The 9053-nt window shown below is 35.6% G+C and overlaps 1 protein-coding gene across 1 annotated transcript in view; it reads left to right on the top strand.

Moving 5' to 3' along the window:
* The first annotated feature begins 2434 nt into the window (after positions 1 to 2434).
* ngfb (nerve growth factor b (beta polypeptide)) overlaps positions 2435 to 9053 on the top strand; it is a 39587-nt gene continuing 32968 nt past the window's right edge. Inside the window, exon 1 of the mRNA XM_051897889.1 lies at positions 2435 to 2540. The gene's annotated coding sequence lies outside the window, so the exon portion shown is untranslated. The remainder of the gene's footprint in view (positions 2541 to 9053) is intronic.

Here is a 9053-nt window from a genome sequence, read left to right as displayed (position 1 = left end):
CACCATTTTAATCGCCTTTGTGCTTTAGTTAATTTTAAGTGGTCCTGTGGTGTGACCATGTGACCAACTATTTCCAGTAACCTCAATTAATATAAGGTCATAAAAGCTGCATGTATATTAATTATAGAAGAAATATTTTTTTAAAGAACAGCTTTAGTGAATTCTGGCTATAAACTATAAAAGGAGGCTTTTTGGATATGGTGGTTTAAGGGCATGAAGAATGAGACAATTAGAATGATATGAGAGATTATGTTGTGTCATTGTCCAACCCATAAATACCCTTAGATTATTCTTTGAATTGATTGTAGTGAAATGCATAATCCTCTACAAGAAGGACTACAAATCCTTTTTTCTGTCTTGCAAGACAGGCACAATTGATAAAAGCACCACAAATGATTTTGATTCCATCTTAATGATTTTAATCCAGTTCACATCGGCATCTCTCTTGAGTGGAGGGAAAAGTGGGTTAGATCTCATGAGTCGACTCCATGTTCTAAAAGCAACATGGATCTTTTTCTGGCATTTGAGTCTTGTGAGATGTTTATCTTCCGGTGAAAATAAAACCGTAATTTAATGAAGCTCTACACTAAAAATAATGAAACTGGCACAAAGCATTTGAAGCTGCATGCAATTTAAATAATTCCAGCTTTGTTATTTAATTTACAATGGAAATGTATCTGTATAATGCATCAAGAAATGTTGTCATGCACACTGAGTCCCAGACTCAAGACATAGCAGCAGAAAATCTATACAGAGTGAAGCATAACCTCCAATGTGAGGTGCATTATAAATAGTTTGCAACAATGGATTTTATAAACCCATAGCACTATGAGGATCTATGTCACATTATTGTGTGGACTTTGAAGTACATTACAAATGCATGCGTTATGTCATCAAAATGTAATATAAATAGAAAGTAGCACCAGGAGACATGCTTTGTCTTTTCCATTCTAAAGATATAAACACCTTAAATTATTACATAAACATGTTTAATTTCTTAACAGTGTCAACATTAATTACCGTGCAACGGTCAGATTACTACGGTGTCCTTAAAACACCAAACAAATACAGCTATTGCAAGATTAAACAGAAATTCAAAGCAGAAAAGAACTGAAAAATGGACTAACAGTAACTGACAGCATGGGCACAGTGACACAAATGCTTGGTTTGGTGCTTTTGAGGTCAGTGCATGTTACCGTAAACCCAAGACATTGAAGTGAACATGGTTTTGTTTGAGAAAAGTTGGATTTTTCTATCATATTCTCCTTTCGTGTCACAGAAGCCACAGGCTACTTGGTAATTATTGCAGTCGTCTCACTTTCTGCCCATGCTTGAGAAACAGCTAAAGGGTGAACAAACTAACTAGAGGCCAGTGGGCTTGGGGTTGGATGAGGATGCTTGATTTTTGGGCTGTGTTCCATATACTATTTTGATGCTGCACTCATTAGGCGGCATAGGAGGATTTGTTAAATGTTAGAGTAGAGCCATCATCTGACCCCTGGAGTCATCAGACACCGAAAGGTCAGTTTCGTCCATCTGTTAAATGCCACGGAAATGTCATTAACATAAAAATGGACAGGAAGTAACTGAACGGGATCTAGAATGCCATTCCGAATTTTTGAACAGTTCACAACCCTCAAAAAAGGAAACATAAAATCATTTTAAAAGTCTGTTCTTTGGAAAGAAATATAACTCCCTCTTCCTCTAGTCTACAGCATTCTCTTTGATATCAAAGAAAAAAGTAAAAAAAATAATTAAAAAAACAAAATTACTTAAAAGTAAATAAATGTCGCTGGCAGTCAATAAAATGAAAATTCTGTCATCATTTACTCACCCTCATGTCTTTCCAAACCTTTAAGACTTTCGTTCATCTTCGGAACACAAATGAAGATATGAGTGATTTCTGTTCCTCAGAGAGCTATGCAACTACCACTTTGATGTTTCAAAAAGTTCATAAAGAGATTGTAAAACTAATCTATATGAATGTTCTTGTGCGTCAAGCAAGTTCGGTTGAGCTTCTGTTTATGTTTGCTGATCAAAGTTTATATGTGAATAAAAGCCTAAATTAAATCTGTTCATCATATAAAGCAATTGCGTCTCTTCAGAAAATTTGGACTAAAACGCTCAATTCATATGGAGTAGTTTTACAATCTCTTTATGAACTTTTTGAAGCGTCAAAGTGGTAGTTGCGTAGCTGTCAATGGAGGGACAGAAATCTCTCAGATTTCATCAAAAATATCTTCATTTGTGTTCTGAAGATGGACAAAAGTCTTACAGGGTTGGAACAACATGAGGGTGAGTAAATGACAGAATTTTCATTTTTGGGTGAACTAACCCTTTAAGGTAAAAGGGCTTTCAATAGCTAATAAGCATTTCCTCAATGGCCCAATAAGATATTTGCTTCTGATACTTTGCTTCTTTTTCTGTTTTTCAGGTGCTGATTGGTTTTGAGGAACTACAATGTTAATCTGCTAGATTTGAGGATCTGGAATTGCATTGTTAATCTCAAAGGGGTAGAGTGATGAATCGAGGAGAGGAAGGTAGGAAAGCCCAGTCAGGGAATCCTAATGACTTTATTGATTGTGACACAGACATGTATAAGAGCTTGACATCACAGTACGCCATCAGAGTTCATCACCAAAACAGAGAGGAAAATTGCCCACAAATCTCATCTAAACGACTCTGACAAATGACTCTCAACATACAAGTAAGAAGGAGCTCTACGAGCTCACAGCATGCTACAAGATGCAAATTACCAAAGGAGGCATTAACAATGGAGACATAAATTACTGTCTTTAAAAATGTAGTCTGTTGCTCTGTAAACCAAATCTGCAGAACATTCTGGTAGCTGCGAGACGAAACAACCAAGCGCTGCAAATCTGGGATGTTTTTGAATGCACGTAAATGTGTCAAAGCCTAAATTTCCCTGCATGTTAAGATTTGAGAAACAAACGAGTGTTCCCATTTCCGCTCCATCCCCCCATACAATCCCCCTCCCAGCAGTAAAATCCCATTCCAGTGTGTCTGTGTGCAATTGCCTCAACTCAGTGATTTATGAAAAGGAGGAAAAATCTCTGTGCAGATGGGACTGAGAGGTTAGAAAGAGGTATAAATATTCCTGATCACAAGCAGGGACGTATTTAGCTGCCCCTGAGGTCCCACCGTAATAGACGCTATATCTTCTATCTAGTGCCAGACCAGACGTGGTTGCATGTTACAGGGACAAAGAAAGCAAATTATGTGGAACCGCTCGCGATCACACCTGTGTACTATTCTCTAGCATAACCTGGGTGTTGTTATTGTCACCTTCACCGTTAGAATATTGACACTGGGATTGTTTTTTGAGAGGAAAAGCGCTAGTTGAAAGCACAGCTGCCCCTTTGTAGTGCGTATTGAGTCTTTGTTAGTGATTCTGTTTGATCATTTCTAATTGAAAAGAACATCCATTACATATCACAGAGTTTTTCATTGTGTATGAACAGTCCATGCTATAAAAATCAATAAAAACAGCATGCATGTCCTTTGAAATCCCTTGCATGCAATTAATTACTGATTTAAATCTAATTATCTTTGTATTTTAAAACCCAGTGAGCTGGTTTGCCGTCTTCTGTCTATAGCATCTGCATTTATAGGCATTTTAACATTATTAAACATGGCTATCCCATCTCCAGATTTATCTGATTGGTCCATTGTTTTACAACTGACAATGATGCATGTCAAAAATTGAACTATTTTTAACTTGACATGACAAGACACACTGTCCGTCTACTGCATGTTTACACAGACCATCAATTAAAAAATAGGGCAGATGGTAACACAAGTGTGCATAAGTGGAACACTCCTCAAAGGCACTAACCCCTTCTAAATGAGTTTAAAGTCACCATGAAATCACAATTCTTATTCCTTTATGAAATATTGCGGTGTTTATTTATTATTATCATTTTTTAAATTCATTTTTCCTCATAATATTTAATGAAAAGCATTAACTTTATCTTCCCTTCGCAACAGCATCTGACAATAATCCCTCCCTTCTAGCACCCTGTCACTCACATGAGATCGCAGCAATTATAGCAAACGATCCAATCGATCCCCAATGGACAAAAATCGAGCCTTATATATATATATATATATATATATATATATATATATATATATATATATACATGTAATGGATAATCCATGGCTAGCCGTGCATTAAATGATTTAAAATGATTCAAATCATTTAATGCACAGGATTATCCCACTTATACCATGGTCATTTGCCAGCATTAACAAGTTAAAAGGTTAGTTCACCCAAAAATAACCCTTCTAGTCAAATTTAGCGCTGCAAACATCAATGACAGCTTTAAAGGGATAGTTAACCCAAAAATGAAAATTATCTGATAATTTACTCACCTTAAAGCCATGCTAGATGTATATGACTTTCTTCTTTCAGCTGAACACAATCGGAGTTATATTAAAAATATTCTGGCTCTTCCAAGTTTTATAATGGTACCCTAGATTTTGAAGCCCAAAAAAGTGCATCCATCCATCATAAAAGTAATCCATACTTCTCCAGGGGGTTAATAAATGTCTTCTGAAGCAAAGGGATGCGTTTTTGTAAGAAAAATTTCCATATTTATAACTTAACATAAACTGTAATCACTAGCTTCCGGCAGCGGCCGCGTGTTCACGAGTGAGTCAGGTTCCAACGGAAGGGTGACCTCTGACCCGACTTATGACGTAGCTCTGACATTTTTCTTTAAAACTCTTTTCAGGCTTCTAATTCATCACAGCCATTCTGTTTTGCTCTATCCTTTTCCTTTTCTAATTCATGATTTCTTACCTGAGCTTACGCTACGCCTTCGTCATATGTCATGCGTCGGGTCAGAGGTCACCCTTTCGCCGGGACTCGACTCTCCGTGAACTCATGAATGCGCGGATGGCCGTTACCAGAAGCTAGTGATTACAGTTTATAAAGTTATATGGATATAAAATATGGTTTATGGATATAAAAATATCCATATTATAAAGTAATATGGATATTTTTCTTACAAAACTGCATCTCTTCACTTCAGAAGGCCTTTATTTACCCCCTGGAGCCGCGTGGATTACTTTTATGATGGATGGATGGATGTGCTTTTTTGGGCCTCAAAATCTAGGGTAATATTTACTCCCATTATAAAGCTTGGAAGAGCTTCATAATTTACATTTTTATTTTTATTTTTTTTTAAATATAACTCTGATTGTGTTTGGCTGAAAGAAGAAAGTCATATACACCTAGGATGGCTTGAGAGTGAGTAGATTATGGGATAATTTTCATTTTTGGGTGAACTATCCCGTTAAAGCTGTCATTGATGTTTGCAGCGCTAAATTTGACTGGAAGGGTTAAAATGATGGTTATTTTCGACAGCTACCATTTATTGGATCTAGCATTCCAAATCAGATACATAGATGAAACGCGGTAAGGTTACATATATTTGATTTAATTATAACATTTATTTGAATGAACTAGCCTATCAAGAGAGAGGAGCGAAGGAGAGAGAGATGAATTACCTGCGTCTGTGCAGCATCTCTCTACTAGCAACGAAGCTGTACGTTTAATTACATCAAAAACAGCGACACTGCAACCTCCTTTATGAGTAATATAATATAGCAATTCAGTAGTGAAGTTCTGTGTGTGAGTGACGTTTGATTGTGTGTGAATCAATGAAAGCAGCACATATCTGTGCATTAAATGGTTTTATTTCACACCTTTCAGCCAATTGCAATTTTATATATGTTATTTTTGTTCCAATTTGCTACTGTGTATATCTTGGTATAAAACACTTTGGGTCAAATACAGTTAAATGTGCTCTATAAATAAACTTTGACTTGACTACAATGCCTTAAATTTATGTTTTCAAGTTTGACATCTCACTAGGTTTTGGAATGATTAACTATGAATGTTTCTGAACTGACTTTGCAGCTTGCACAGCATACATAGCAACATCTTTATAAAAGCTTGGTTTATCTCATATAACTGAGACCATCTCAGCATGCATAAGTGGACATGAGTTTACCATATTGCATTATACACTGTCCTGTAGATGGGCTGCAAGTGGAAGTCGAGCTTAATTAACTAATTAATTGAAACTTCCAGCTGCTGGTTGCAGCATCTGTTGTTGGAATCTTCTGTTGAGAGTCTCCGGTGAGAATTAATTTACTCTCTCTGCTAACAAGCCTTCGGTGGGTCAAATCTGCTCCCTTCAGAGGACTTCAAAAACAAGATGCATGCATAATTACTTTTTGCAAAGTATGTTTAGAAATACAGTCATCTGTTCATATGAAATGTGCATCATGCTGGTTGTGTTGATAGCTTTACCTAATTTATGTAGGCTATGTATTGCCCTAATAAACACTCAATTGGGGGCAGTCCAGTGTCCAAAAAGCTATCAACGCCCTCTTGTGGTTGAACATGGAGCCTGCGATGAAAATAAATGGCAAGGGAGGATTGGCTGCAACACAACTATTAGGTTGGAAACAAATGTTATTGACTTATTTAATGTGAAACACTGCAGCTGGGCGGTTTAGAGATAACAGTTGTTTTTGTATAAACCTTTTCACACCACCCAGTAAAGTATTGCTACAAGTACATTTGTTGCAGATTTTTAGATGCAACAAAGAATATGTTTGATGGACACCACAAGGAGGCAGCAAATATATATAACCAATGAGTTTGCAATCCATCAGTGCTCTCTGTGTTGTAATTATTAAATAATAAGCTAAAGCAAGCATCACTTAACTCTCTCTCTTTTTTTCTTTTTCTTTTTTTACTCAAGCTTTATGTTTGGGATTTGAACACACCATCCAGAAACTACCTATCAATGCAATAGCAACATGTGAACAACCACTCAGAATACCTTAGCAATCCAATCACCTTGGCAATCACATAGCCTACAATCAAATTGAATGAGTAAGCTTACTTCGAGTTAAGTGCTTGTGTTCAAGAAAATCAAAATCTAAAGTTGTAATCATTTAATATCAAAGTTTATTAACTTAAAGGTACACTATGTAACTTTTTTGTTCAAAATTTAAAAAATTAAATGAGACAATACATCATCAATTCTTCTTCCATAACATGTTTTTGTCTTACCCTGATTCATGTTAAGACTATTATAAGTGTTTATAATTTAGACCGAGCGGGATGGTTTTCGCGGGAAAGTGCGTACATATGTCACTCGCCCATGCGTGCCTCCTCATATCCGTAAATACAGAGAAAAGTTGCACGGGCTGTGATGGGAGAAACGAAGCTTTTCCAAACTTTGAATCAATTGAACCAATTGTTTCACAAAGTGATTCACTGTTACGTATCGCTCGAAACTCCATACGCTGGTGACGCCTGCTGGTCAGAACGATGTAAATGCAACGAAAACTCAGCTCAAACATACATAAAATTAAAAACACCTTTTACAAAACTATTGTAAATATTTTATTGAGGGCTTAATCTATTAGATGCAGTAAACAACTCTTCTAATACCAATAAATATGAAGTGTCTTTATAATATGTGTTATTTAATTAAATTGTAGGGCTTGTTTTGTTTGTTTTAGAGCTCGGTTAATCCAATAAGAGACTTTTAACTACAACTCTTCCTTTTTATTATACAAATGTGCACAATATCTTATCACCGTGTTGGCGAGTTTTTCATAAGAAAACACCACTTATATTTTTCTTAGAAAATCTAGAAATTTGTTTTGTGGTTTGATCTCTTTAAGTTATTCACTTTTACACTAGACAGTGATATTTAGTATTATTGAGATATTATAATTTTTATTAATATTTTGAATGTTTCATTTTTATATTTTCTAATTTTAATTAATTTTTTAATTTTTGTGATTTTTATAAGCCTTAATTTTTTTTATTAATTTTTATTTTGGTTTTAATTTATTTTAGTACATCAAGTTAAACTAAATATGCAAGTTTTTATATTTTTTATTTTATTTCAGTTAACGTTTATTTTATTCCAAGTAACTAAAATTTGTTTTTATGGTTTTAGTTTTAGTTATAACCCTGACACTAAAAGCATATATTTGCATATTTTGAATCTACTCTGTCAATAAACGTATTACAACATCAGACTTATGCAAATACAAAGACTAACAATAACAAAGTCTTATAATCTGGAAATTATTTTATCATATGATTTAGAGAGAGTATTAGAGCAAAAGACAAAACCTATTGCCTCATTTATCCAGCCAAGTGACCTTAGTTTTACTCCAAAATCCCTGGCTAGTGTTGTAAGATTAATTACAAAGGAATTTTCCCCTCCTTTTCCCCCAGTGACGGAGGAGAACAATGAACAGAGAAGGTTGAATGGACAGATTGGAGAGGAGTGTAAATGACAGTAGGAGGTAAACCCAGGAGATGACATGGGTCATCACATGTGCAAAAGAAACCTGCTGGATGTCCCATTGTCTAGATCTCAAAGTAGATGGACAAACAATAGCCTGGCTTCACATTGACCAAAATAACAATTATTTGTTTATTTTTATTATTATTTTTGTACTATAATTGTCATAAACCTGTTTTAGAAAGTGTTTAGTTAGTACACTATTAGCTGAATCAATCGAGGCAGTGCCTGAGGGTCATTTAACTCTTCGGGAGCCATGCACGTTCATATGGAGAGGGTCTTTGTGCTAATTCCTTGAGAGATGGTAGCTTTTTGGGTCTCATCTTAGATTTCAAAGGTGAGAGGGTTCACCTGATCTGCTGGTGCTTGTTAGGAGGGGCTTCATGACATGCAATAGCTTAGGAGCCCTTCTATAATAATGTCTGTATAGTGTTTGTGTGTGCGCACATATGGTGTGGGTGGGAATAGTAGCTTGGCAAACCTAATCCCCTAACTGGTAATTCATCTTACAAGTTGGACTTCCAATTAGTTTCCAAGTGATAAGCTTTAGACAAATTGGTGTGTTTTTAAGTTGCCAGAGAATTCTAGAACACTAGTTGACATTGTTCATTAGTCAGCCTGATTGGAGAGATCATTATGAGCAGTTAGTTGTGAAGCTTATTTATTCCTTCAACATTCCTAATG

The sequence above is a fragment of the Ctenopharyngodon idella genome, chromosome 6 (assembly GCF_019924925.1).
Source record: "Ctenopharyngodon idella isolate HZGC_01 chromosome 6, HZGC01, whole genome shotgun sequence".
NCBI classification, from domain to species: Eukaryota; Metazoa; Chordata; class Actinopteri; order Cypriniformes; family Xenocyprididae; genus Ctenopharyngodon; species Ctenopharyngodon idella.
Note: the sequence above shows the minus strand (reverse complement) of the source record. Positions and strands in the feature narration are given on the sequence as shown.